Genomic DNA, 27,862 nt, shown 5'->3' on the forward strand with positions numbered 1-27,862 from the left:
TCTATGGCTGAGGTGGATGGATCTATTTGGGAAGTATGTAACTCTTGGTAAAAGTTTTTAAAGGTATCATTTATTTCATGGGGATCACGAGTAATATTCGCTTTCTTATTAGTTATTGAATGGATGATTTGTTTCTCTTTATTATTTTTTAATTGGTTAGCTAGAAATTTACCACATTTGTTAGCATGGTCAACGTTCTCCCAGCGTAATTGATCTATCTGAAACTGGGTTTTGCTATCATTTATATTATTTAATTTCAGCTTTAGATTCCTTAGGTCTTCTAGGATTCTATCATTGGTTGGAGAGGCAGCATATTTAATCTCTAGGGATTTTATTTTTTGCTCTAATTCTAATTCAAGTAGCATGTCCGTTTTTTTCTTGTGCGATAAAGAATCTGAGTTGCCATCTCTTCTTGCTTGGGTTGTAGATGAAGGCAGTTTCCTGATGGATAAAACTCTAAAACACTCACTGTATGATGGATGTAGACCACCTGTGGAATAACTCCTTTACCATTTGAGTAGAAATGTGTTTTTTGTTTGTACAATACTAATTCTTTTTTATTTTAATTTATATTTACACGTGCCTCAAAAGCTAAGTTGATCGCCACACCCCTTTGAGGAAGCTTATAGCCGTGATCCGGATCAAAAGTCATGTTCACTGAATCCACCAGAACAGCGAAACTGGCTACCTCGTCCTCGTAGTGGAGTTCAACCATATGTTTGATCCAAAATCTGACTCTGAACTCAAATAGGAGGCTGTTGAAGTGGTTACACTTCGACTGGCGCAAGTTATGTTTAACTGGCAATTTCCCATTTAATTTAATTTATTGATATATATTACGCAACTTGATTAGCTGCTAACGCTAATATTAATGGTTGCCAATAAGCAGCGTAAATTATTGCAACAAAATATTTATAACACAACCACAGCTTGTTTGGAAGCATAGCTCAATAAACTAACATGTTTTTTACATGTTTTTTTCTTTCTCGTGCTGCTGCGTTCAAAATAATTTTTCCATAATGGGGTCATTAGCTGCAGCTTATATTTTATGTGGAAACGGTGATTGCCTACAGAGGCATGGTGTGACAGCAACTGTTGCTGTCAAGATATTGCATGTGTTTAATACTTTTATTAATTTGACATGGTATTTGAAATTAAAATTTCGATAAATCTTACTTCAAGACGCCTGAATCAGTTTGCAAAACTTACTGTCATGTTTGGTTGATGATCCAGGACTGGAGCCAGTATGATTGAATATGTATTCATTACAGAACACATTTAATATACAGTATATCAGACAATTACACATGCATGGAATAAATCATTATCTCAGAAATTCATAAACATTTTACTATTTACAGATTAATCATAACGTACCTGGGAACTCTGGTTTACAAACATAGTTTTGGTTCTAAATACATATTGACCTAATATATTTTTAATTGCTTTTAAGGTATGTGATATATAATGTGCTAATATATGACTAATAGAAATGTAGTTATTGTTTTTTTCTTCATAAATCTGACTGTACTATCTCTGTGTGTGTCTCAGGTCGTTGCAGGTATCTAGTCTAGAGAAGTCTTGTTAGCTGGTGCTGGGAATTTCTAGGGTGAAGAGTCCAAGTGGTCGTCCCATCTTCCCTGATCTTGTGGATCAGGGCAGTGTTTTCTGAGGGACAAGGCACTTGTTGGACTTAGACCACCCTCTGAAATAACTAAATTATTGTTTTTGTGGCAATACCTCAATAAAAGTTGAAATATTATAAAATATTTGTCTGTTTTCCCTCATAAAAATTAGTTCAGTGAAACAGCAATAGTCAAAGCCAACTTTATTGTCAACCAATGCACCATGCTGTATAAGTTACCTTCACAGTTCAATGTGCAGACCACAAAATGAATGGGTAGGACTCATAGTTATGTTGCAAGCATAGTTTTTGGAGTGGAGCAGGTACAGTCATGAGCAGTTGGCAGGGGCGATGTGAGATTTGTTTTTTTGTCTTTTGAAGTTTTGAAAGACATTAGAAGCAGTGCAGCTGCTGTACATATGAAGGATGCAGCTGTTTTCCTTGACACCACTCTAGAAGGTATAGAGAATAGAATGGTAGATTAATGAAATGTTTAGTATTTCTTATGTATCTCACAACCTTCACAAATGTAAACAATATATAGAGGTAGTAGAGGTAGGTAGATCAGTTGTAATGGTGTTTGGAGCAAACACGTTTACAACTTAGCTTTTATAGTGATGGTTTGTTAAATATCGGCATGACATTAATGACCTCATTTCTGTCAGGTTGCTCAAATTCTGCTCGGAGGGCCTTTGGAACAGGGATGTTAATAGGGTCCTATATATAATGACCTGGGTCCAGCAGGACTTTATTGAAGATGGTGTGTATCAGTTTTTCCGCATAATGTGCACCATAACACGAGAATTACAAATTACCCGTCAACAGACTAAAATATGAAAATAAGTTGACCAACTGCATATAGCTAGTTAGCTGACTAGATAAGCAACACATACGAGAAGACAGCAACAACATACATTTTAGACTTTGATAGAACTTACCATAACCCAAATTCACAGGTCTACTTGGGCTATGACATACACACACCAGGCTCGGTAGTAATTAGAAACACAGCTGACTCTCACAATTTATTATCGCAGCCAAACCCAAGTTGTACTGAACGTCATGTGGAGGCTAGCACTAGCCGCTAACGCTGCCCTACCATCGTGCTAGCGGCTATCATGACACTAGCAGCTAAAATGTGAGCTGAGTGAATGACCTCATTACCATAAATCGCACGATTCGAACCGAACGAATGCTGGAATGGCTTGAAATCCAAATTGCGTGGCAGCATCTTGCGCCATTGTCTCTCTCTGACGCTGTAGCTGTTAGCATCAACTGTTCATTCCTTACACAGGAGGGAATCTAGATTATAAACAAAGAAACTTCTGGGGTACATACATCAAATAAGTATCAGGCATGTACTTACGTTTGGGGAAGCAGCAAGTGGATCACGTCTTGTGGGAACTGAGCACTTCTTCAACCTCAAGCCCAGTAATAAATATACCCTCATTTTCAAAGCAGAGGGAGGTGAAATGGTGTCCACACACGTACAAGCATTTAGGCAGCGATGCCGGCACCGGTCCATTTACAAGTAAATAACTCCTTTCTTGCTCCGCTGGTAAAATGAAAAGGCTGCGATGCTGTTTGGAACAACCAACAACAGAGCACTTTTTGAACCCTAATGGCCTCATAAGTTTGTGTTACAGTGAGTGACTTCTTCTTCTTTTGTCTTTCAAATGGAGGGTGTCAACCAACTGAAAGGTGCATTACCACCATCTACTATGCAGTGAGTAACTGAAACACAAGGTTGCAGATACATTTAGGGGTCCACGTTTGTCTGGGCGGCGCCGAAGCTGGTTCTGTGAGTGGTCAATAGAATGCAGGCGTACATAGTCTGCCAAATTTGAAACGATGGTTCTTGAACCGGATTAGAAAAACTCTCAAAAATGTGAAACAAGTAGGAGGCGTACTTCTAACACACCAGGAGTGTCTTAACGTGAACCAGGGAGTCATATAAATGTACCAAATTGTCCAAAAGGGGAATTTTGCATAGTCTAGTGAAATGGTCTAGAGTTACACAGGCAAACCTGCCTCTGGTCCCATTTCCTCTGTAAATCCCAAGAAATGACCATCTGGCCACACCAAGCAGCAGGTGGCTGTATAGTGTGGGGCACAGCTGCCTTCAAAGCTGTTCACTGATAGTCGAGTCCCAGCCAATGCAGTTGCATTACCTCAATTTTAAATGTTTTGAATTTTCAGAACAATAGAAAATTGCCGTTCACCTGAAGCTGTCTCGTAAAGATGAGCCTAAAGATAAATGCCGAAGATCAAGTTATCCGAGATCTTTGCATGGATACTTTAAAGAATAATCTGAGATGTGTTTTAAAGTTAAGCAATGGCTAGACCAAGGCTTACTTATGCAATACTCATGGTGTCAGCATCACTAAAAGCTTCGTAGGTGGCAGGATTCAAACCTGCGCGGGGAGACCTCAACGGATTTCAAGTCCATCGCCTTCACCACTCGGCCACAACTACGACCTTTTCACAGCTCATGTCACAAAATCATTCATCATATTTTGCTTTAGCCCTCTGAGAACAGCAGCAATAGGACTTGACAACATCAGTGACAGAAATCCAAATGAAGTGGACAAATTGGCCTCAGCTTTGTCAGCAGGTCAAAGTCCGTTTGCAGTTTCTCTTGAGAAGTTCCCTGATCATCCAGTGGTTACGATTTGAATCTTTGGCAGGGGCCTGTGTTTACACATCACTATATTGGCATGTTTTAATTCTACACTGTTGCATTTCGGAATGTTCTACATGTTTTATTATTCTGTACTGCTCACCTGAAAGCTGGACATATTGCACTCTCATCAACATTTTCGGGAGAATCATGCATATCTATGAGAAGTGTCTGTGGCATTCAAATCTAAACCAGGACGAATAATTGCATGTTTTTTCCCAAATTGACAGACAAAGGACTAAACTGTGAAAAAATGAGATAACCTAAGCTAAAGTGGTCTAGAGCTACACAGGTAAACCTGCCTCCCATTTTCTCTGTTAAACCTAAGAAATCACCATCAGACCACAGCAAACAGCAGTGGTGGTTGTATAGTGTCGAGCAACGCTGCCTTACAGGCTGCTCACTGGTATTCGAGTCTCAGCCAATGCAATTACATTAACTCAGTAATAAATGTGTTGAATTTTTAGAACAATGGAAAATCACAGTCTTGTCAACATTTTCAGGAGAATCATGCATATCTATCAGACAAATATAAACCAAGACAACTAATTGCAAGTTTTCCCAAATTGACAGACAGAGGTTATAATGAGCACCCTAAAGCACCTTTGTGCTTCTTCCCAGGTCTCTCTCTCTCTCTCTCCCCCACTTTGTCTTCACCTAAAGGTATCATCGGACTCAGAGCTATGTGTCTGTGATGGGCAGCTGCGGGGCCAATCATCTTGCCTGTGTCCAGTCTCTGGTCCAACCATCCTGCCTGTGCTCTGTTGTTGCTGTGCTTTTCTCTCTATCTATCCCCTCACCCCAACCGGTCAAGTCAGATGGCCGCCCACATTCAGCTTGGTTCTGCTGGAGGTTTTCTCCTCGTTAGAGAGTGTGTTTTTCCTCTCCACTGTTGCTGTCAAATTGTAATTAAAGGCGTGCTGTATGTGGTATTTGTTGAGTTTAGTTATGTAAGGTCTTAAACCTAGGGCTGTAAAGTACCTTGAGATAAGTATGTTGTCATTTGGCGCTATATGAACAAAATTGAAATGAATTGAGAAATTGGAGGACCAGGGAGTTACACACCAGAAACACAAGCTCAATAAAGCCAATAAAACACATTTCAGCTTGTTTTTGTAGAGCTTGCCAATTTGTCCGTGTAGTTGTCCTGTCTTTAGGTTTGTAAGGAATCAGTTTGACATCAGATTCTGCTGCAATTACCGCCCCAATATGTAAATAGGAACAGATCATGCTAAATTTCATTAAAACGGTTCTGGAGCTGGCTTCAAACTAGAGAGTGAGGAGGACATTAAAACAGTTTTTTTGTTGCAGGAAAAATTTAGGCCACAATCCAATGTCATTCTTTATACAAATCCAAACCAAAATGTGGGGAGTTTTCTTTTGTTAAACAGGACTATGAATCCAACCCAGGCCTCGGCGGTGAAAGCACCAAATCCTAAGCACTAGACAATCGGGGAATTACTGAAGAGAAACTTCTCATTTACGTGGCCCTGCTGATGAAACTGAGGGAAATTTGTCCACGATTTTTGGATTCATATTCATGCTATTGTCAAGTGTTGTTGTTGCTGTTTTCATACATGAAAAGTAAAAATGCTGGTGAAGACTTTCTGGGGTGATTCACACTCACACTGATTATGTTGTGGAACATCTAGACCATAAGAAGCTCATGAACCCACCGAGTGGTCGGGGCGATGGACTAGAAATCCATTGGCGTCTCCCCACGCACCTTTGAGACAGCATCACTATTGCGCAGGGGAGGATTAGCCTGTTCCTTACTGGTACAATGGCAGTGAAATGAGTCCATGCTGAATGACTTGGTCTTCGCCAGTTCTCTATAGACATACAGCTTGAGTTGCATTGTCCACAATTTCAACAGATTTGAAAAGAAACGGTCTGTTTGCAATGGCTGGGAATCGAACCCAGGTCAACTGCTTGGAAGGCAGCTATGCTCACCACTATACCACCATCGCAGTGCCACGGCATCTGTCTCCACTGAGTTGGTCAAGAGCTGATCCAGCCACTGGATAAACATAAAGTGGGAGGCAGCGCTTTTAGCTACCAAGCTGCTCACCTGTGGAACCAGCTCCCCGTTCAGGTTCGAGAGGCTGGCACACTCTTCACCTTTAAGGTCAGGCTTAAAACTTTCCTTTTTAATGAAGCTAATAGTTAAAGATGGTTCAAGTCACTGTCAATGATTGTTAGTGACAGGATCAATCTCTTACATAAGCTGCAATAGACATAGACTGCTGAGGGAATTAATTTTTACACTGAGCTCCTCTTTTTCCTTCTATTGCTTCTGTCCAATAACCTCCCATCGTTGTTCCATGTTTAACTAACCTTGTCTCTTCCTTTCCGGTAGTTGTGCTTCTTCCCAGCTCTCTCTCCCCCCCCCCCCCCCCCCCCCCCCCACTTTGTCTTCACCTAAAGGTATCATCAGACTCAGAGCTATGTGTCTGTGATGGGCAGCTGCGGGTCCAATTAACTTGCCTGTGTCCAGTCTCTGGTCCAACCATCCTGCCTGTGCTCTGTTGTTGCTGTGCTTTTCTCTCTCTCTATCCCCTCACCCCAACCGGTCAAGTCAGATGGCCGCCCACATTCAGCTTGGTTCTGCTGGAGGTTTTCTCCTCATTAGAGAGTGTGTTTTTCCTCTCCACTGTTGCTGTCAAATTGTAATTAAAGGCGTGCTCCATGTGGGATTTGTTGAGTTTAGTTATGTAAGGCCTTAAACTAGGGCTGTAAAGTACCTTGAGATAAGTATGTTGTCATTTGGCGCTATATGAACAAAATTGAATTGAGTTGAGAAATTGGAGGACCAGGGAGTTACACACCAGAAATACAAGCTCAATAAAGTCAATAAAACACATTTAAGCTTGTTTTTGTAGAGCTTGCCAATTTGTCCGTGTGGTTGTCCTGTCTTTAGATTTGTGAGGAATCAGTTTGACATCAGCTTCTGCTGCAATTACCGCCCTAATATGTAAATAGGAACAGATCCTGCTAAATTTCATTAAAACGGTTCTGGAGCTGGCTTCAAACTAGAGAGTAAGGAGGACATTAAAACAGTTTTTTTGTTGCAAGAAGAATTTAGGCCACAATCCAATGTCATTCTTGATACAAATCCAAACCAAAATGTGGGGAGTTTCCTTTGTTAAACAGGACTATGATTCCAACCCAGGCCTCGGCGGTGAAAGCACCAAATCCTAAGCACTAGACGATCGGGAAATTACTGAAGAGAAACTTCTAATTTACGTGGCCCTGCTGATGAAACTGAGGGAAATTTGTCCATGATTTTTGGATTCATATTCATGCCGTTGTCAAGTGATGTTGTTGCTGTTTTTATACACGAAAAGTAAAAATGCTGGTGAAGACTTTCTGGGGTGATTCACACTCACACTGATTATGTTGTGGCACATCTAGACCATAAGAAGCTCATGAACCCAGCGAGTTGTCGGGGCGATGGACTAGAAATCCATTGGCGTCACCCCAAGCACCTTTGAGACAGCATCGCTATTGCGCAGGGGAGGATTAGCCTGTTCCTTACTGGTACAATGGCAGTGAAATAAATCCATGCTGAATGACTTGGTCTTCACCAGTTTTCTATAGACATACAGCTTGAGTTGTATTGTCCACAATTTCAACAGATTTGAAAAGAAATGCTCAGTTTTCGATGGCTGGGAATCGAACGCAGGTCAACTGCTTGGAAGGCAGCTATGCTCACCACTATACCACCGTCTCAGCCTCATAAAATGTCTCTCCACTGAGTTGGTCAAGAGCTGATCCAGCCACTGGATAAATATACAGTGGGAGGCAGCGCTTTAAGCTACCAAGCTACTCACCTGTGGAACCAGCTCCCCGTTCAGGTTCGAGAGGCTGGCACAGTCTCCACCTTTAAGGTCAGGCTTAAAACTTTCCTTTTTAATAAAGCTAATAGTTAAAGATGGTTCAAGTCACTGTCAATGATTGTTAGTGACAGAATAAATCTCTTAGATAAGCTGCAATAGACATAGACTGCTGAGGGACTTCATTTATACACTGAGCTCCTCTTTTTCCTTCTATTGCTTCTGTCCCATAACCTCCCATCGTTGTTCCATGTTTAACTAACCTTGTCATTTCCTTTCCAGTAGTTGTGCTTCTTCCCAGCTCTCTCTCTCTCTCTCTTCCCCACTTTGTTATCACCTAAAGGTATCATCGGACTCAGAGCTATGTGTCTGTGATGGGCAGCTGCAGGTCCAGTCATCTTGCCTGTGTCCAGTCTCTGGTCCAACCATCCTGCCTGTGCTCTGTTGTTTTTTTTTTTTTCTTGTTCTGTCCAGCAGTTTAGCAAGCAGCATATATTACACTGAATGCCACATTGTGATGGACAGGTTTGCTTTAACAAGAAGAGTATATATAGAATATATATACTCTTCCTGATTTATGGTTTATTTAATGGTTTTTTTAGCTAATCTAAAATGTGTGTGATGTTGCTGTGTTGGTGGACAGGTTAGGTTTCTGCTTTAGGGTGTGTATGCGGGAGGGGGGGGGGGGGGGGGGGGGGGGGGGGGTTAAGGGGTGCAACCAGCTGCTGAAACCAAGCAAATCTGTTAAGTAAACAATCGGAGCAAAAAAAAATAATAAATAAATAAGAAGCATGGATGTACCTTAGGCTAACACATTCATAATTAAACAATTTTTGTACTGTGGTTTACCTTGGAGATTAATACTAATACCAATAATAGTGGTATGTGCACATACTAATACAAACATATACATACAATATACATACATATGTGCATTATTATACATATCCCATACTACTTAATAAAAGTCATGACATAAAACACCACAAATTCCATATTCACACATTATTCATATTGGTAGTGATAAGTATCAATAATACTTACAGTTGGATTTGGAAAGTGTCCCACTACAAGGTTAGTAAGGCTGTAGCTTAACATTATTCACCCAAAGGGTGAGGCAGACGTTGGTGCATGAACAATGCCACTTGTGGAAGCCAGGGTGATGTGAGGGGCTCCGCCCCTACGCCCATCCAGCAAGCAGAAGAAAGAATCCTAGCAGCCAGGGAGCCCACACACCTTCAGTTCCAGGAGGGCAGGTGTTGCAACCCAAGCCGCCCACACAGAGCCCCCCAGGCAGAGCTGCAGCAGCCACAGAGACAGCACCCGAGGCCAGAGTGGGCCACCGGGGGTCAACGCTGTCCGCCCCATGAGAACCAGGGGCAAACACTCCCCCTGGCGGGAGGGTCGGCCTGAGAGAGTAGAGCCCGAGGACCCACGGTCCGTAGGGAGCCCGCCAGAAGATGCCCCCGCGCCCAGAGTGGGGCCCGCCCCCAGTCCACCACCCCCACATGGGCGGAGCGGGGCCTACCCCATCGGCCCGACCTCATCCCCTGGCACCACACCGGCCTGCAGCACAAGGCCAGCAATTGGTGGGGTCAGCAGAAAAGAGACCACCCAGGCAGACGATCATCGTACCCCGGGCGAAAAACCGGACCCCCCACACTTCAACCGCACCACACGCATACCAACTCACACAAACACAGACGCATACACCCACCCACATGTGCAACACACATCATCACATCAACACACACACACACCATAGACTCTCTCACAAAAAACTAGTCAATCATACGTGAACCAATGCACTCTCAGATACATTCTCGCACCCACACCATTCGCTTGATCACATTCGTGGGGAGGGTAGGTCTCCGGCCTACCGTCCATGTGGCCCCAGGCAGGGACCGCAGCTCCTCCCGAGCCCCGACCAACCCCCCCAACCCGGGGGAGGCAGAGGGCAGCAGAAAAAGGTCCCCCAGAACCCTGCAACCCAGCTTGGACGTGAGTGTGTGGAACTAAAGTGCACTGAAGGTGGGTGACACCTCCAGGAGCACAACCGCTGGCTGACGGTGTGTCCCCCGGACAGTGCCCCCCCTCGCCCTAAATGTCTTTTTGCAGTTAAAACTGGGTGGTGATCTCTCCATCAGGGCCAGTGGCCGAGGCCACAACTGGCCTCAGCCCCAGGCCCCAGTGAAAGAGCCCACCCCCGGCCCTAAATGTATGTGTATGTAGCTAAGTATGAGGAACTTTGGGAGATACCCAATTCTCCGGGGGGTCCAGCAGACAGAGCCATCAATGGGAAGGCTCCGTCTACTGGCCCACCCGGAAGGAGCCCCCAGATTCCTGGACAAGTGTGTATGACTAATGCAATTAAAACTGCAGAGCATCCCACTTGGAAGGGACGGAACCACTTCCCAGTAGCCCCGGTCCCTCCATCAGCAGGACACCCCTTGCAGACCTAAGTGGATGAATGCGGAGAAATGTAGTTGGGAAGCAGAGCGCCAGGGTCCGCAGAGCCAGGTTCCCGACTGGCTCTGCTACCTATCCCACCACCCCCCACAACCCCCAGCCAGGAAGGGACAGCCGAGACCCAGGGACCGCAGTACTACTGCCCAGACGCCACACGCAGCACAGCCAGAGCCATCCTCACCCTTCTTTCACACTTACCCATTCTCTCGCTCAAGTATGCCATTGCTCGCCCCGTGTAGTGTGACACTCAAACCCACACACATACTCTGCGGTTGTGCATTGAAGGCCAGCCTCCGTCCAGGGCCCAATGAAGGTTCTAGCCTGAGTAGTACGCCAACCCCCCCTGCAACAGGCCCGAGCAGTTACCAGAGGGCGTCGGACCGCTAGGGCAGGCAGCGCCCCACCCGAGCAGGGGCAGCGCCCCAGGGGAGAGACACCCCTCCGGGCACAGGCAGGCAGCCCCAGAGGGAGTCCCCCGGACGCAGGTCACCCAGGTCCGCCCCCGCACACCGGCAGGGAGGCCCGCCTCCGGCTCCCCAGAGACAGGCACACGCCAACCCTCAAAATGGTCCCACCCCGGCACAGGGCCGCCGGTCTCAGCAGTCACCACACCCCTGCCGCATGGGACCCATGCGGCCAGCCCAGAGTCCACCAACCCGTTGTCCCGGTTCCTTAGGCAGGCAGGCACCACCAACCACCAGTCACCCCCCCACCACTGTGCCAGACACGACGCAGCACCCGAGCCCCACGCATCCTTACCTGGAAATGGAATCAATCAGAGTATAGTTTTGGTCATTGATTTGATGAAGCAGACAATGTGTCTAAGGTGGTATAATCTAACAAGCTGTTCAGGTATTGAGTAATGCTTAATTTTTTTTAGTTTTCCAGTTCATGAGGATGATTTTCTTTGCGACACAGAGGGCAGAAAGAAGTGTGTGTGATGAGTTTGTCTCTAGATCAAGCCCACTTAGATCTCCTAGAAGACAAAGTGCAGGGGCTGCTGGGATTGGACAGCTTAACTGGGTTGACAGGTGTTCACATACTCTTTGACAAAATTGCTGCACAGGTGAACATGACCAGAATGCATGTAGGAATCTATCTGCTGTGTTATCTGTACAGTGAGGGCAAATATTTGAGTTTGTGAGACCCATTTGGAACATCCTTTGTCCTGTATAGTGAGTTCTATGAAGAATTTTGTATTGTATTAGTTGTAAATTTGTATTTTTTGTCATTCTGAATAAATTAGAACATATGTTATTCCAGAACGTGTAATTAGTGGTGATATTGAGATCAGCTTCCCATTTAGAGATCGGAAGGCTCACTGTCTGGTCTACATTGGAAATTAAGATATAGATTTTGGATACTGTCCTTTTCCCTGATATATCAATAAATCGCTCTATTACTGGTGGTGGTTGCATGTGGATGGCAGTATTCTTACTTTTTGCATTAAGTATTGACTTTAGTTGTTGGTATTCTAAGAAATTGGCACTAGTGATTTCATAGTGAGACACTAGTTCTTCAAATGAGGTAAACCTGTCTCTTGTGAAAACATGTTTCAGATGTGTTATCCCTTTGATATGCCAAGTTGGAAAGTGTATTGCCTTTTTGTTTTGTATGATGTCTGGATTGTTCCAGAGAGGTGTGTTTTGGCAAAGAGTAAGCAAAGACCCATTAATTTTAAGAAACCCCCACCAGGCTTGCAGAGATGCTTTTATGCTAATGTTCTGGTAACAACTATGATGTTTGATTTTGGTGCTGATAAAGGGCAGATCTGCAACTTTAATATTTCCACAAAATGTTTGTTCAATGTCTATCCAGGAGGAGTCTGCTGGCATGGGTTTTATCCATTTGTGGACATGGTTCAGTCTATTGGCAAGAAAATAGTGGTGGAAGTTAGGTAGTTCTAGGCCGCCGCAGCGTCTGGATTTTTGAAGAGTTTTTAAACTAATTCGTGGTGGCTTGGTTTTCCACAAAAACTGTGAGATGTAGGAGTCTAATGTCTTAAACCACGCCTGGGCTGGCTGAGTTGGAATCATTGAAAATATGTAATTAATTTTTGGCAGGATCATCATTTTTATGGTGGATATTCTTCCCATAAGTGAAATGGGTAAGGACTGCCATCTTTTGAGGTTGGCTTCTATTTGTTTTAATAATGGATTGTAGTTTAGATCAATAAGCTCTGATAGCCTAGACGACAATTCAATGCCCAAGTATTTAATGTTCCCTGAATGGAGTGTGGTAGAGGAGATGTTAGTCACCTTAAGGTTAAGTGGTAGCACTATAGATTTGGTCCAGTTAATAGAGTACTCTGAAAGTCCTGAGAATTCATCTATGAGGCTGATAGTTGTAGGAAGAGACGTCTGTGGCTCCAGGAGAAACAGTAACACATCGTCAGCATATAAACTTATTTTATGATTTACTGATTTGGTCGATATTCCAGTAATTCCTTCATGCTGTCGTATTGCTGTGGCTAGAGGTTCAATAAATATTGCAAATAGTGATGGGGACAGTTGGCAGCCCTGTCTTGTCCCTCTATGCAGATTAAACCTTGGTGAGATCTGGTTGTTTGTTCTGACTGCAGCGTTTGCTGAGTTGTATAATATTTGGATCCAGTCTATGAATGTTTCCCCAATGCCGAATTTGTGCAGAGTGGCTAAAAGAAACTTCCAGTTTACTCTATCGAAAGCTTTTTCTGCATCTAAGGAGACGATGGCTGTCTCTAGTTTATGGATGGTGACATAATCAATTAAATTAATTAGTCTGTTCATATTGTTTGTTGACTGTCTACCTTTAATGAAGCCTGTTTGATCAGAGTGAATTATATATGGAGTGATTTTTTCTAGTCTTCTAGCAAGTGCTTTACACACTAATTTTAGATCTACATTTATTAGTGAAATTGGTCTATAACTCGATGGGAGTGTAGGGTCTTTTCCTGGTTTTTGGAGCAGGCTTATGAAGGCAGAATTCATATTTGTGGGTAATGAATGTTGTTGTTTAATTTCAGCTAACATTTTGTAAAAGCTGGGTGCCAGCATGGACCAGAACTCTTTATAAAATTCAGTTGGGAATCCATCTGGTCCTGGAGCTTTTTTATTGGGCATCTCCTGCAGAGCTTCATGTAGTTCTGCCAAAGATAACAATGAGTCTAGAGTTGTAGATTGTTCTTCATTTAGCTTTGGCAGTTCTAGTTTATTCAGAAACCCCTTTATGGCTGAGGTGGGTGGATCTATTTGGGACGTATATAACTCTTGGTAAAAGTTTTTAAAGGTATCATTTATTTCATGGGGATCACAAGTAATGTTGCCTTCCTTATTAGTTATTGAATGGATGACTTGTTTCTCTTTATTATTTTTTAATTGGTTAGCTAGAAATTTACCACATTTATTAGCATGGTCAAAGTTCTCCCAGCGTAATTGGTCTATCTGAAACTGAGTTTTGCAATCAATTATATTATTTAATTTCAGCTTTAGATTCTTTAGGTCTTCTAGGACATCATTGGTTGGAGAGGCTGCATATTTAATCTCTAGAGATTTTATTTTTTGCTCTAATTCTAATTCAAGTAACATGTCCTTTTTTTTCTTGTGTGATGAATATGAAATAATTCTACCGCGCATAACTGCCTTACCAGTCTCCCAAAGAACACAGGGTGAGATTTACGGTGTATCGTTGATTTCTATAAAGGTTTTCCATTCTCTCCTGACATAGCTGATGAAGTCTTGATCATTGAGTAATGATGTATTAAACCTCCGATTCCTGGTTGATGGTGTGGCTGTCTTAATCAACGAAATGGACATTGGTGCATGATCACTGATTGTGATAGAGTGAATATTGGTGTCAGAGACATCTTGTAAGACTGAGTTATTTACTAAAATATAATCTATACGGGAGTGAGAGTGGTGAACTGGTGAGAAAAAGGTATATTCCCTGGATGTAGGATGAAGAGAACGCCATGTGTCACAGAGACCAAAGTCATCCATGTACTGTTTTAAGGTCTGTACTGATTGCCAGTTCCTGTTGCTCACAGCTTTGCTTAGCCTGTCCAACTCTGGGTTAAATACTAAATTAAAGTCCCCTCCTACTATAAGTTTGGAACCAGAGTGAGCAGACAGTGATGTGAAGAAGCTGTGAAAGAAAGAGGGGTCGTCAGCATTAGGGCCATACACATTAGCTATGCAATATTCAATGTTTCCTATCAAGATATTAATGATTATATATCTCCCTTCTGGATCTACAATGGTATCGTTATGCGTAAAGTTAATCTTTTTATTTATCAGGATGGCGACCCCTCTTTGTTTAGAATTGTAACCGGCTAAGTAAGCATGTGGGAACTCTGCTGATGCCAGAGTGTAATTTATAATTTTGGGAATATGAGTTTCCTGTAGTAAAACAATGTCTGCTTGTAGGGTTTTCAAATGGTTAAATATTTTAAATCGTTTCTCCTTCTTATTGATTCCACGTACATTCCAAGTGACAATCTTCAGTGGTGTCATATCTTACCTGACTGCTGTGGATCACTAGTCTTGTGTGTATGTAGTGTGACAGACTTTAGGTGTGTGGCTAACCTTAAGTACCTGTGTATTCTGAGTTGTGTGTCATCTATGTATGTGCACGTGTTTCCCCTGTGCAGTAGATGTTTGTGTGTGGCTGCTGGAGGGCTACATAGCTGGCTGACTATGTGGAAGAAGAATAGAGAAAAGGATGTAGACAGTGTGGAGTGAAAGTAGGTGAAGGAAAAAGAGTAAAGGGAAGGAAAATTAAAGTGAAAGGAAAGTGAGTGAGCGCTTTACAAAGTGAGTGAGTGAGTGACATTAGAATGACAATAAACATTTACATGAAACATCTGCGAGAGAACGAGTTTGAATACTGGATGTAAAGTTATAACACATAGTTGCATTGCATCTATTATTTTTTTAACAAACCTTATACATTAAACCATTGTTTTTACATAACACCTGCTAGTACAGCCACGGAGTTGCTTCCCGGTCCTGGTAGAGCTCTCCATTGACGTACAGTTTGTCGACGCTGATGACAGCCCTGCAGCCTTCTGCCATGAACCTCTTACGGATGGGGAACAGTCGGCGGCGGCGGTCGAGGATCTCCTTGGGGAACTGGTCGTTAACGCTGTAGTCGGTTCCCTTCAGCTGTCTGCCCCGGCTCTTAACCAGTTCCTTCTGCTTAAAGTCATGAAACTTGGCAACGATGCTTGTTGGGAGCCGTCTCCTTTTTCCCCATTACCAGACGCTCGAAGCACTCGTCGATATACTCGAAACTTTCTTCGGTGTTATCCAAAATGGTAGGGTGGTTGATTATTTTCCGTAAAATAGGGTAGTTATTTATTTAAATTGGCGGATAGTTTGTCGCACTGTTGTTTACTACCGGTGTCGCGCCGCCTTGTTGAATTTCTCGTGCTGTTCTCGCAGAGTCTCGCGTTCTCTCACAGCATCGCGTCTCTCTCCCGCCAATCTGTGCTCTGTTGTTGCTGTGCTTTTCTCTCTCTCTCTATCCCCTCACCCCAACCGGTCAAGTCAGATGGCCGCCCACATTCAGCTTGGTTCTGCTGGAGGTTTTCTCCTCGTTAGAGAGTGTGTTTTTCCTCTCCACTGTTGCTGTCAAATTGCAATTAAAGGCGTGCTGTATGTGGTATTTGTTGAGTTTAGTTATGTAAGGTCTTAAACCTAGGGCTGTAAAGTACCTTGAGATAAGTATGTTGTCATTTGGCGGTATATGAACAAAATTGAATTGAATTGAGAAATTGGAGGACCAGGGAGTTACACACCAGAAACACAAGCTCAATAAAGCCAATAAAACACATTTCAGCTTGTTTTTGTAGAGCTTGCCAATTTGTCCGTGTAGTTGTCCTGTCTTTAGGTTTGTAAGGAATCAGTTTGACATCAGCTTCTGCTGCAATTACCGCCCTAATATGTAAATAGGAACAGATCATGCTAAATTTCATTAAAACGGTTCTGGAGCTGGCTTCAAACTAGAGAGTGAGGAGGACATTAAAACAGTTTTTTTGTTGCAGGAAAAATTAGGCCACAATCCAATGTCATTCTTTATACAAATCGAAACCAAATGGTGGAGAGTTTCCTTTGTTGAAAGGGACAATGAATCCAACCCAGGCCTCGGCGTGAAAGCACCAAATCCTAAGCACTAGACGATCGGGAAATTACTGAAGAGAAACTTCTAATTTTCGTGGCCCTGCTGATGAAACTGAGGCAAATTTGTCCACGATTTTTGGATTCATATTCATGCCGTTGTCAAGTGTTGTTGTGGCTGTTTTCATAGGCGTAAAGTAAAAATGCTGGTGAAGATTGTCTGGGGTGATTCACACTCACACTGATTATTTTGTGGCACATCTAGACCATAAGAAGCTCATGAACCCACCGAGTGGTCGGGGCGATGGACTAGAAATCCATTGGTGTCCCCCCACGCACCTTTGAGACAGCATCACTATTGCGCAGGCGAGGCTTAGCCTGTTCCTTACTGGTACAATGGCAGTGAAATGAATCCATGCTGAATGACTTGGTCTTCACCAGTTTTCTATAGACATACAGCTTGAGTTGCATTGTCCAAAATTTCAACAGATTTGAAAAGAAACGCTCAGTTTGCAATGGCTGGGAATCGAACCCAGGTCAACTGCTTGGAAGGCAGCTATGCTCACCACTATACCACCATCGCAGTGCCACGACATGTGTCTCCACTGAGTTGGTCAAGAGCTGATCCAGCCACTGGATAAATATACAGTGGGAGGCAGCGATTTTAGATACCAAGCTACTCATCTGTGGAACCAGCCCCCCGTTCAGGTTCGAGAGGCTGGCACACTCTCCACCTTTAAGGTCAGGCATAAAACTTTCCTTTTTAATAAAGCTAATAGTTAAAGATGGTTCAAGTCACTGTCAATGATTGTTAGTGACAGGATCAATCTCTTAGATAAGCTGCAATAGACATAGACTGCTGAGGGACTTAATTTATACACTGAGCTCCTTTTTTTCCTTTTATTGTTTCTGTCCAATAACCTCCCATCATTGTTCCATGTTTAACTAACCTTCTCTCTTCCTTTCCGGTAGTTGTGCTTCTTCCCAGCTCTCTCTCTCTCTCTCTTCCCCACTTTGTTATCACCTAAGGGTATCATCGGACTCAGAGCTATGTGTCTGTGATGGGCAGCTGCGGGTCCAATCATCTTGCCTGTGTCCAGTCTCTGGTCCAACCATCCTGCCTGTGCTCTGTTGTTGCTGTGCTTTTCTCTCTCTCTATCCCCTCACCCCAACCGGTCAAGTCAGATGGCCGCCCACATTCAGCTTGGTTCTGCTGGAGGTTTTCTCCTCGTTAGAGAGTGTGTTTTTCCTCTCCACTGTTGCTGTCAAATTGTAATTAAAGGCGTGCTGTATGTGGTATTTGTTGAGTTTAGTTATGTAAGGTCTTAAACCTAGGGCTGTAAAGTACCTTGAGATAAGTATGTTGTCATTTGGCGCTATATGAACAAAATTGAATTGAATTGAGAAATTGGAGGACCAGGGAGTTACACACCAGAAACACAAGCTCAATAAAGCCAATAAAACACATTTCAGCTTGTTTTTGTAGAGCTTGCCAATTTGTCCGTGTAGTTGTCCTGTCTTTAGGTTTGTAAGGAATCAGTTTGACATCAGCTTCTGCTGCAATTACCGCCCTAATATGTAAATAGGAACAGATCATGCTAAATTTCATTAAAACGGTTCTGGAGCTGGCTTCAAACTAGAGAGTGAGGAGGACATTAAAACAGTTTTTTTGTTGCAGGAAAAATTAGGCCACAATCCAATGTCATTCTTTATACAAATCGAAACCAAATGGTGGAGAGTTTCCTTTGTTGAAAGCGACAATGAATCCAACCCAGGCCTCGGCGTGAAAGCACCAAATCCTAAGCACTAGACGATCGGGAAATTACTGAAGAGAAACTTCTAATTTTCGTGGCCCTGCTGATGAAACTGAGGCAAATTTGTCCACGATTTTTGGATTCATATTCATGCCGTTGTCAAGTGTTGTTGTGGCTGTTTTCATAGGCGTAAAGTAAAAATGCTGGTGAAGATTGTCTGGGGTGATTCACACTCACACTGATTATTTTGTGGCACATCTAGACCATAAGAAGCTCATGAACCCACCGAGTGGTCGGGGCGATGGACTAGAAATCCATTGGTGTCCCCCCACGCACCTTTGAGACAGCATCACTATTGCGCAGGCGAGGCTTAGCCTGTTCCTTACTGGTACAATGGCAGTGAAATGAATCCATGCTGAATGACTTGGTCTTCACCAGTTTTCTATAGACATACAGCTTGAGTTGCATTGTCCAAAATTTCAACAGATTTGAAAAGAAACGCTCAGTTTGCAATGGCTGGGAATCGAACCCAGGTCAACTGCTTGGAAGGCAGCTATGCTCACCACTATACCACCATCGCAGTGCCACGACATGTGTCTCCACTGAGTTGGTCAAGAGCTGATCCAGCCACTGGATAAATATACAGTGGGAGGCAGCGATTTTAGATACCAAGCTACTCATCTGTGGAACCAGCCCCCCGTTCAGGTTCGAGAGGCTGGCACACTCTCCACCTTTAAGGTCAGGCATAAAACTTTCCTTTTTAATAAAGCTAATAGTTAAAGATGGTTCAAGTCACTGTCAATGATTGTTAGTGACAGGATCAATCTCTTAGATAAGCTGCAATAGACATAGACTGCTGAGGGACTTAATTTATACACTGAGCTCCTTTTTTTCCTTTTATTGTTTCTGTCCAATAACCTCCCATCATTGTTCCATGTTTAACTAACCTTCTCTCTTCCTTTCCGGTAGTTGTGCTTCTTCCCAGCTCTCTCTCTCTCTCTCTCTTCCCCACTTTGTTATCACCTAAGGGTATCATCGGACTCAGAGCTATGTGTCTGTGATGGGCAGCTGCGGGTCCAATCATCTTGCCTGTGTCCAGTCTCTGGTCCAACCATCCTGCCTGTGCTCTGTTGTTGCTGTGCTTTTCTCTCTCTCTATCCCCTCACCCCAACCGGTCAAGTCAGATGGCCGCCCACATTCAGCTTGGTTCTGCTGGAGGTTTTCTCCTCGTTAGAGAGTGTGTTTTTCCTCTCCACTGTTGCTGTCAAATTGTAATTAAAGGCGTGCTGTATGTGGTATTTGTTGAGTTTAGTTATGTAAGGTCTTAAACCTAGGGCTGTAAAGTACCTTGAGATAAGTATGTTGTCATTTGGCGCTATATGAACAAAATTGAATTGAATTGAGAAATTGGAGGACCAGGGAGTTACACACCAGAAACACAAGCTCAATAAAGCCAATAAAACACATTTCAGCTTGTTTTTGTAGAGCTTGCCAATTTGTCCGTGTAGTTGTCCTGTCTTTAGGTTTGTAAGGAATCAGTTTGACATCAGCTTCTGCTGCAATTACCGCCCTAATATGTAAATAGGAACAGATCATGCTAAATTTCATTAAAACGGTTCTGGAGCTGGCTTCAAACTAGAGAGTGAGGAGGACATTAAAACAGTTTTTTTGTTGCAGGAAAAATTAGGCCACAATCCAATGTCATTCTTTATACAAATCGAAACCAAATGGTGGAGAGTTTCCTTTGTTGAAAGCGACAATGAATCCAACCCAGGCCTCGGCGTGAAAGCACCAAATCCTAAGCACTAGACGATCGGGAAATTACTGAAGAGAAACTTCTAATTTTCGTGGCCCTGCTGATGAAACTGAGGCAAATTTGTCCACGATTTTTGGATTCATATTCATGCCGTTGTCAAGTGTTGTTGTGGCTGTTTCCATAGGCGTAAAGTAAAAATGCTGGTGAAGATTGTCTGGGGTGATTCACACTCACACTGATTATTTTGTGGCACATCTAGACCATAAGAAGCTCATGAACCCACCGAGTGGTCGGGGCGATGGACTAGAAATCCATTGGTGTCCCCCCACGCACCTTTGAGACAGCATCACTATTGCGCAGGCGAGGCTTAGCCTGTTCCTTACTGGTACAATGGCAGTGAAATGAATCCATGCTGAATGACTTGGTCTTCACCAGTTTTCTATAGACATACAGCTTGAGTTGCATTGTCCAAAATTTCAACAGATTTGAAAAGAAACGCTCAGTTTGCAATGGCTGGGAATCGAACCCAGGTCAACTGCTTGGAAGGCAGCTATGCTCACCACTATACCACCATTGCAGTCCCACAAAATGTGTCTCCACTGAGTTGGTCAAGAGCTGATCCAGCCACTGGATAAATATACAGTGGGAGGCAGCGATTTTAGATACCAAGCTACTCATCTGTGGAACCAGCCCCCCGTTCAGGTTCGAGAGGCTGGCACACTCTCCACCTTTAAGGTCAGGCATAAAACTTTCCTTTTTAATAAAGCTAATAGTTAAAGATGGTTCAAGTCACTGTCAATGATTGTTAGTGACAGGATCAATCTCTTAGATAAGCTGCAATAGACATAGACTGCTGAGGGACTTAATTTATACACTGAGCTCCTTTTTTTCCTTTTATTGTTTCTGTCCAATAACCTCCCATCATTGTTCCATGTTTAACTAACCTTCTCTCTTCCTTTCCGGTAGTTGTGCTTCTTCCCAGCTCTCTCTCTCTCTCTCTCTTCCCCACTTTGTTATCACCTAAGGGTATCATCGGACTCAGAGCTATGTGTCTGTGATGGGCAGCTGCAGGTCCAATCATCTTGCCTGTGTCCAGTCTCTGGTCCAACCATCCTGCCTGTGCTCTGTTGTTGCTGTGCTTTTCTCTCTCTCTATCCCCTCACCCCAACCGGTCAAGTCAGATGGCCGCCCACATTCAGCTTGGTTCTGCTGGAGGTTTTCTCCTCGTTAGAGAGTGTGTTTTTCCTCTCCACTGTTGCTGTCAAATTGTAATTAAAGGCGTGCTGTATGTGGTATTTGTTGAGTTTAGTTATGTAAGGTCTTAAACCTAGGGCTGTAAAGTACCTTGAGATAAGTATGTTGTCATTTGGCGCTATATGAACAAAATTGAATTGAATTGAGAAATTGGAGGACCAGGGAGTTACACACCAGAAACACAAGCTCAATAAAGCCAATAAAACACATTTCAGCTTGTTTTTGTAGAGCTTGCCAATTTGTCCGTGTAGTTGTCCTGTCTTTAGGTTTGTAAGGAATCAGTTTGACATCAGCTTCTGCTGCAATTACCGCCCTAATATGTAAATAGGAACAGATCATGCTAAATTTTCATTAAAACGGTTCTGGAGCTGGCTTCAAACTAGAGAGTGAGGAGGACATTAAAACAGTTTTTTTGTTGCAGGAAAAATTAGGCCACAATCCAATGTCATTCTTTATACAAATCGAAACCAAATGGTGGAGAGTTTCCTTTGTTGAAAGCGACAATGAATCCAACCCAGGCCTCGGCGTGAAAGCACCAAATCCTAAGCACTAGACGATCGGGAAATTACTGAAGAGAAACTTCTAATTTTCGTGGCCCTGCTGATGAAACTGAGGCAAATTTGTCCACGATTTTTGGATTCATATTCATGCCGTTGTCAAGTGTTGTTGTGGCTGTTTTCATAGGCGTAAAGTAAAAATGCTGGTGAAGATTGTCTGGGGTGATTCACACTCACACTGATTATTTTGTGGCACATCTAGACCATAAGAAGCTCATGAACCCACCGAGTGGTCGGGGCGATGGACTAGAAATCCATTGGTGTCCCCCCACGCACCTTTGAGACAGCATCACTATTGCGCAGGCGAGGCTTAGCCTGTTCCTTACTGGTACAATGGCAGTGAAATGAATCCATGCTGAATGACTTGGTCTTCACCAGTTTTCTATAGACATACAGCTTGAGTTGCATTGTCCAAAATTTCAACAGATTTGAAAAGAAACGCTCAGTTTGCAATGGCTGGGAATCGAACCCAGGTCAACTGCTTGGAAGGCAGCTATGCTCACCACTATACCACCATCGCAGTGCCACGACATGTGTCTCCACTGAGTTGGTCAAGAGCTGATCCAGCCACTGGATAAATATACAGTGGGAGGCAGCGATTTTAGATACCAAGCTACTCATCTGTGGAACCAGCCCCCCGTTCAGGTTCGAGAGGCTGGCACACTCTCCACCTTTAAGGTCAGGCATAAAACTTTCCTTTTTAATAAAGCTAATAGTTAAAGATGGTTCAAGTCACTGTCAATGATTGTTAGTGACAGGATCAATCTCTTAGATAAGCTGCAATAGACATAGACTGCTGAGGGACTTAATTTATACACTGAGCTCCTTTTTTTCCTTTTATTGTTTCTGTCCAATAACCTCCCATCATTGTTCCATGTTTAACTAACCTTCTCTCTTCCTTTCCGGTAGTTGTGCTTCTTCCCAGCTCTCTCTCTCTCTCTCTTCCCCACTTTGTTATCACCTAAGGGTATCATCGGACTCAGAGCTATGTGTCTGTGATGGGCAGCTGCGGGTCCAATCATCTTGCCTGTGTCCAGTCTCTGGTCCAACCATCCTGCCTGTGCTCTGTTGTTGCTGTGCTTTTCTCTCTCTCTATCCCCTCACCCCAACCGGTCAAGTCAGATGGCCGCCCACATTCAGCTTGGTTCTGCTGGAGGTTTTCTCCTCGTTAGAGAGTGTGTTTTTCCTCTCCACTGTTGCTGTCAAATTGTAATTAAAGGCGTGCTGTATGTGGTATTTGTTGAGTTTAGTTATGTAAGGTCTTAAACCTAGGGCTGTAAAGTACCTTGAGATAAGTATGTTGTCATTTGGCGCTATATGAACAAAATTGAATTGAATTGAGAAATTGGAGGACCAGGGAGTTACACACCAGAAACACAAGCTCAATAAAGCCAATAAAACACATTTCAGCTTGTTTTTGTAGAGCTTGCCAATTTGTCCGTGTAGTTGTCCTGTCTTTAGGTTTGTAAGGAATCAGTTTGACATCAGCTTCTGCTGCAATTACCGCCCTAATATGTAAATAGGAACAGATCATGCTAAATTTCATTAAAACGGTTCTGGAGCTGGCTTCAAACTAGAGAGTGAGGAGGACATTAAAACAGTTTTTTTGTTGCAGGAAAAATTAGGCCACAATCCAATGTCATTCTTTATACAAATCGAAACCAAATGGTGGAGAGTTTCCTTTGTTGAAAGCGACAATGAATCCAACCCAGGCCTCGGCGTGAAAGCACCAAATCCTAAGCACTAGACGATCGGGAAATTACTGAAGAGAAACTTCTAATTTTCGTGGCCCTGCTGATGAAACTGAGGCAAATTTGTCCACGATTTTTGGATTCATATTCATGCCGTTGTCAAGTGTTGTTGTGGCTGTTTTCATAGGCGTAAAGTAAAAATGCTGGTGAAGATTGTCTGGGGTGATTCACACTCACACTGATTATTTTGTGGCACATCTAGACCATAAGAAGCTCATGAACCCACCGAGTGGTCGGGGCGATGGACTAGAAATCCATTGGTGTCCCCCCACGCACCTTTGAGACAGCATCACTATTGCGCAGGCGAGGCTTAGCCTGTTCCTTACTGGTACAATGGCAGTGAAATGAATCCATGCTGAATGACTTGGTCTTCACCAGTTTTCTATAGACATACAGCTTGAGTTGCATTGTCCAAAATTTCAACAGATTTGAAAAGAAACGCTCAGTTTGCAATGGCTGGGAATCGAACCCAGGTCAACTGCTTGGAAGGCAGCTATGCTCACCACTATACCACCATCGCAGTGCCACGACATGTGTCTCCACTGAGTTGGTCAAGAGCTGATCCAGCCACTGGATAAATATACAGTGGGAGGCAGCGATTTTAGATACCAAGCTACTCATCTGTGGAACCAGCCCCCCGTTCAGGTTCGAGAGGCTGGCACACTCTCCACCTTTAAGGTCAGGCATAAAACTTTCCTTTTTAATAAAGCTAATAGTTAAAGATGGTTCAAGTCACTGTCAATGATTGTTAGTGACAGGATCAATCTCTTAGATAAGCTGCAATAGACATAGACTGCTGAGGGACTTAATTTATACACTGAGCTCCTTTTTTTCCTTTTATTGTTTCTGTCCAATAACCTCCCATCATTGTTCCATGTTTAACTAACCTTCTCTCTTCCTTTCCGGTAGTTGTGCTTCTTCCCAGCTCTCTCTCTCTCTCTCTTCCCCACTTTGTTATCACCTAAGGGTATCATCGGACTCAGAGCTATGTGTCTGTGATGGGCAGCTGCGGGTCCAATCATCTTGCCTGTGTCCAGTCTCTGGTCCAACCATCCTGCCTGTGCTCTGTTGTTGCTGTGCTTTTCTCTCTCTCTATCCCCTCACCCCAACCGGTCAAGTCAGATGGCCGCCCACATTCAGCTTGGTTCTGCTGGAGGTTTTCTCCTCGTTAGAGAGTGTGTTTTTCCTCTCCACTGTTGCTGTCAAATTGTAATTAAAGGCGTGCTGTATGTGGTATTTGTTGAGTTTAGTTATGTAAGGTCTTAAACCTAGGGCTGTAAAGTACCTTGAGATAAGTATGTTGTCATTTGGCGCTATATGAACAAAATTGAATTGAATTGAGAAATTGGAGGACCAGGGAGTTACACACCAGAAACACAAGCTCAATAAAGCCAATAAAACACATTTCAGCTTGTTTTTGTAGAGCTTGCCAATTTGTCCGTGTAGTTGTCCTGTCTTTAGGTTTGTAAGGAATCAGTTTGACATCAGCTTCTGCTGCAATTACCGCCCTAATATGTAAATAGGAACAGATCATGCTAAATATCATTAAAACGGTTCTGGAGCTGGCTTCAAACTAGAGAGTGAGGAGGACATTAAAACAGTTTTTTTGTTGCAGGAAAAATTAGGCCACAATCCAATGTCATTCTTTATACAAATCGAAACCAAATGGTGGAGAGTTTCCTTTGTTGAAAGCGACAATGAATCCAACCCAGGCCTCGGCGTGAAAGCACCAAATCCTAAGCACTAGACGATCGGGAAATTACTGAAGAGAAACTTCTAATTTTCGTGGCCCTGCTGATGAAACTGAGGCAAATTTGTCCACGATTTTTGGATTCATATTCATGCCGTTGTCAAGTGTTGTTGTGGCTGTTTTCATAGGCGTAAAGTAAAAATGCTGGTGAAGATTGTCTGGGGTGATTCACACTCACACTGATTATTTTGTGGCACATCTAGACCATAAGAAGCTCATGAACCCACCGAGTGGTCGGGGCGATGGACTAGAAATCCATTGGTGTCCCCCCACGCACCTTTGAGACAGCATCACTATTGCGCAGGCGAGGCTTAGCCTGTTCCTTACTGGTACAATGGCAGTGAAATGAATCCATGCTGAATGACTTGGTCTTCACCAGTTTTCTATAGACATACAGCTTGAGTTGCATTGTCCAAAATTTCAACAGATTTGAAAAGAAACGCTCAGTTTGCAATGGCTGGGAATCGAACCCAGGTCAACTGCTTGGAAGGCAGCTATGCTCACCACTATACCACCATCGCAGTGCCACAAAATGTGTCTCCACTGAGTTGGTCAAGAGCTGATCCAGCCACTGGATAAATATACAGTGGGAGGCAGCGATTTTAGATACCAAGCTACTCATCTGTGGAACCAGCCCCCCGTTCAGGTTCGAGAGGCTGGCACACTCTCCACCTTTAAGGTCAGGCATAAAACTTTCCTTTTTAATAAAGCTAATAGTTAAAGATGGTTCAAGTCACTGTCAATGATTGTTAGTGACAGGATCAATCTCTTAGATAAGCTGCAATAGACATAGACTGCTGAGGGACTTAATTTATACACTGAGCTCCTTTTTTTCCTTTTATTGTTTCTGTCCAATAACCTCCCATCATTGTTCTATGTTTAACTAACCTTCTCTCTTCCTTTCCGGTAGTTGTGCTTCGTCCCAGCTCTCTCTCTCTCTCTCTTCCCCACTTTGTTATCACCTAAGGGTATCATCGGACTCAGAGCTATGTGTCTGTGATGGGCAGCTGCGGGTCCAATCATCTTGCCTGTGTCCAGTCTCTGGTCCAACCATCCTGCCTGTGCTCTGTTGTTGCTGTGCTTTTCTCTCTCTCTATCCCCTCACCCCAACCGGTCAAGTCAGATGGCCGCCCACATTCAGCTTGGTTCTGCTGGAGGTTTTCTCCTCGTTAGAGAGTGTGTTTTTCCTCTCCACTGTTGCTGTCAAATTGTAATTAAAGGCGTGCTGTATGTGGTATTTGTTGAGTTTAGTTATGTAAGGTCTTAAACCTAGGGCTGTAAAGTACCTTGAGATAAGTATGTTGTCATTTGGCGCTATATGAACAAAATTGAATTGAATTGAGAAATTGGAGGACCAGGGAGTTACACACCAGAAACACAAGCTCAATAAAGCCAATAAAACACATTTCAGCTTGTTTTTGTAGAGCTTGCCAATTTGTCCGTGTAGTTGTCCTGTCTTTAGGTTTGTAAGGAATCAGTTTGACATCAGCTTCTGCTGCAATTACCGCCCTAATATGTAAATAGGAACAGATCATGCTAAATTTCATTTAAAACGGTTCTGGAGCTGGCTTCAAACTAGAGAGTGAGGAGGACATTAAAACAGTTTTTTTGTTGCAGGAAAAATTAGGCCACAATCCAATGTCATTCTTTATACAAATCGAAACCAAATGGTGGAGAGTTTCCTTTGTTGAAAGGGACAATGAATCCAACCCAGGCCTCGGCGTGAAAGCACCAAATCCTAAGCACTAGACGATCGGGAAATTACTGAAGAGAAACTTCTAATTTTCGTGGCCCTGCTGATGAAACTGAGGCAAATTTGTCCACGATTTTTGGATTCATATTCATGCCGTTGTCAAGTGTTGTTGTGGCTGTTTTCATAGGCGTAAAGTAAAAATGCTGGTGAAGATTGTCTGGGGTGATTCACACTCACACTGATTATTTTGTGGCACATCTAGACCATAAGAAGCTCATGAACCCACCGAGTGGTCGGGGCGATGGACTAGAAATCCATTGGTGTCCCCCCACGCACCTTTGAGACAGCATCACTATTGCGCAGGCGAGGCTTAGCCTGTTCCTTACTGGTACAATGGCAGTGAAATGAATCCATGCTGAATGACTTGGTCTTCACCAGTTTTCTATAGACATACAGCTTGAGTTGCATTGTCCAAAATTTCAACAGATTTGAAAAGAAACGCTCAGTTTGCAATGGCTGGGAATCGAACCCAGGTCAACTGCTTGGAAGGCAGCTATGCTCACCACTATACCACCATTGCAGTGCCACGACATGTGTCTCCACTGAGTTGGTCAGAAGCTGATCCAGCCACTGGATAAATATA

General features: G+C 43.4%; 9 non-coding genes across 9 annotated transcripts; all 9 read right to left on the bottom strand.

Moving 5' to 3' along the window:
* Positions 1–4,017: 4,017 nt before the first annotated feature.
* trnas-uga (transfer RNA serine (anticodon UGA)) lies at positions 4,018–4,099 on the bottom strand. The gene has a single exon. It is a non-coding gene; the product is annotated as a tRNA-Ser (tRNA).
* Positions 4,100–6,202: 2,103 nt separating this feature from the next.
* Positions 6,203–6,274, bottom strand: trnag-ucc (transfer RNA glycine (anticodon UCC)). Its single transcript has one exon. It is a non-coding gene; the product is annotated as a tRNA-Gly (tRNA).
* Positions 6,275–17,215: 10,941 nt separating this feature from the next.
* Positions 17,216–17,287, bottom strand: trnag-ucc (transfer RNA glycine (anticodon UCC)). Its single transcript has one exon. It is a non-coding gene; the product is annotated as a tRNA-Gly (tRNA).
* Positions 17,288–18,966: 1,679 nt separating this feature from the next.
* On the bottom strand, positions 18,967–19,038 carry trnag-ucc (transfer RNA glycine (anticodon UCC)). Its single transcript has one exon. It is a non-coding gene; the product is annotated as a tRNA-Gly (tRNA).
* A 1,681-nt stretch (positions 19,039–20,719) lies between these two features.
* On the bottom strand, positions 20,720–20,791 carry trnag-ucc (transfer RNA glycine (anticodon UCC)). Its single transcript has one exon. It is a non-coding gene; the product is annotated as a tRNA-Gly (tRNA).
* A 1,682-nt stretch (positions 20,792–22,473) lies between these two features.
* Positions 22,474–22,545, bottom strand: trnag-ucc (transfer RNA glycine (anticodon UCC)). The gene has a single exon. It is a non-coding gene; the product is annotated as a tRNA-Gly (tRNA).
* A 1,679-nt stretch (positions 22,546–24,224) lies between these two features.
* On the bottom strand, positions 24,225–24,296 carry trnag-ucc (transfer RNA glycine (anticodon UCC)). The gene has a single exon. It is a non-coding gene; the product is annotated as a tRNA-Gly (tRNA).
* Positions 24,297–25,975: 1,679 nt separating this feature from the next.
* trnag-ucc (transfer RNA glycine (anticodon UCC)) lies at positions 25,976–26,047 on the bottom strand. The gene has a single exon. It is a non-coding gene; the product is annotated as a tRNA-Gly (tRNA).
* Positions 26,048–27,727: 1,680 nt separating this feature from the next.
* On the bottom strand, positions 27,728–27,799 carry trnag-ucc (transfer RNA glycine (anticodon UCC)). The gene has a single exon. It is a non-coding gene; the product is annotated as a tRNA-Gly (tRNA).
* Between the last annotated feature and the right edge of the window lie 63 nt (positions 27,800–27,862).

This window comes from Betta splendens, chromosome 6 (genome assembly GCF_900634795.4).
Source record: "Betta splendens chromosome 6, fBetSpl5.4, whole genome shotgun sequence".
NCBI lineage: Eukaryota > Metazoa > Chordata > Actinopteri > Anabantiformes > Osphronemidae > Betta > Betta splendens.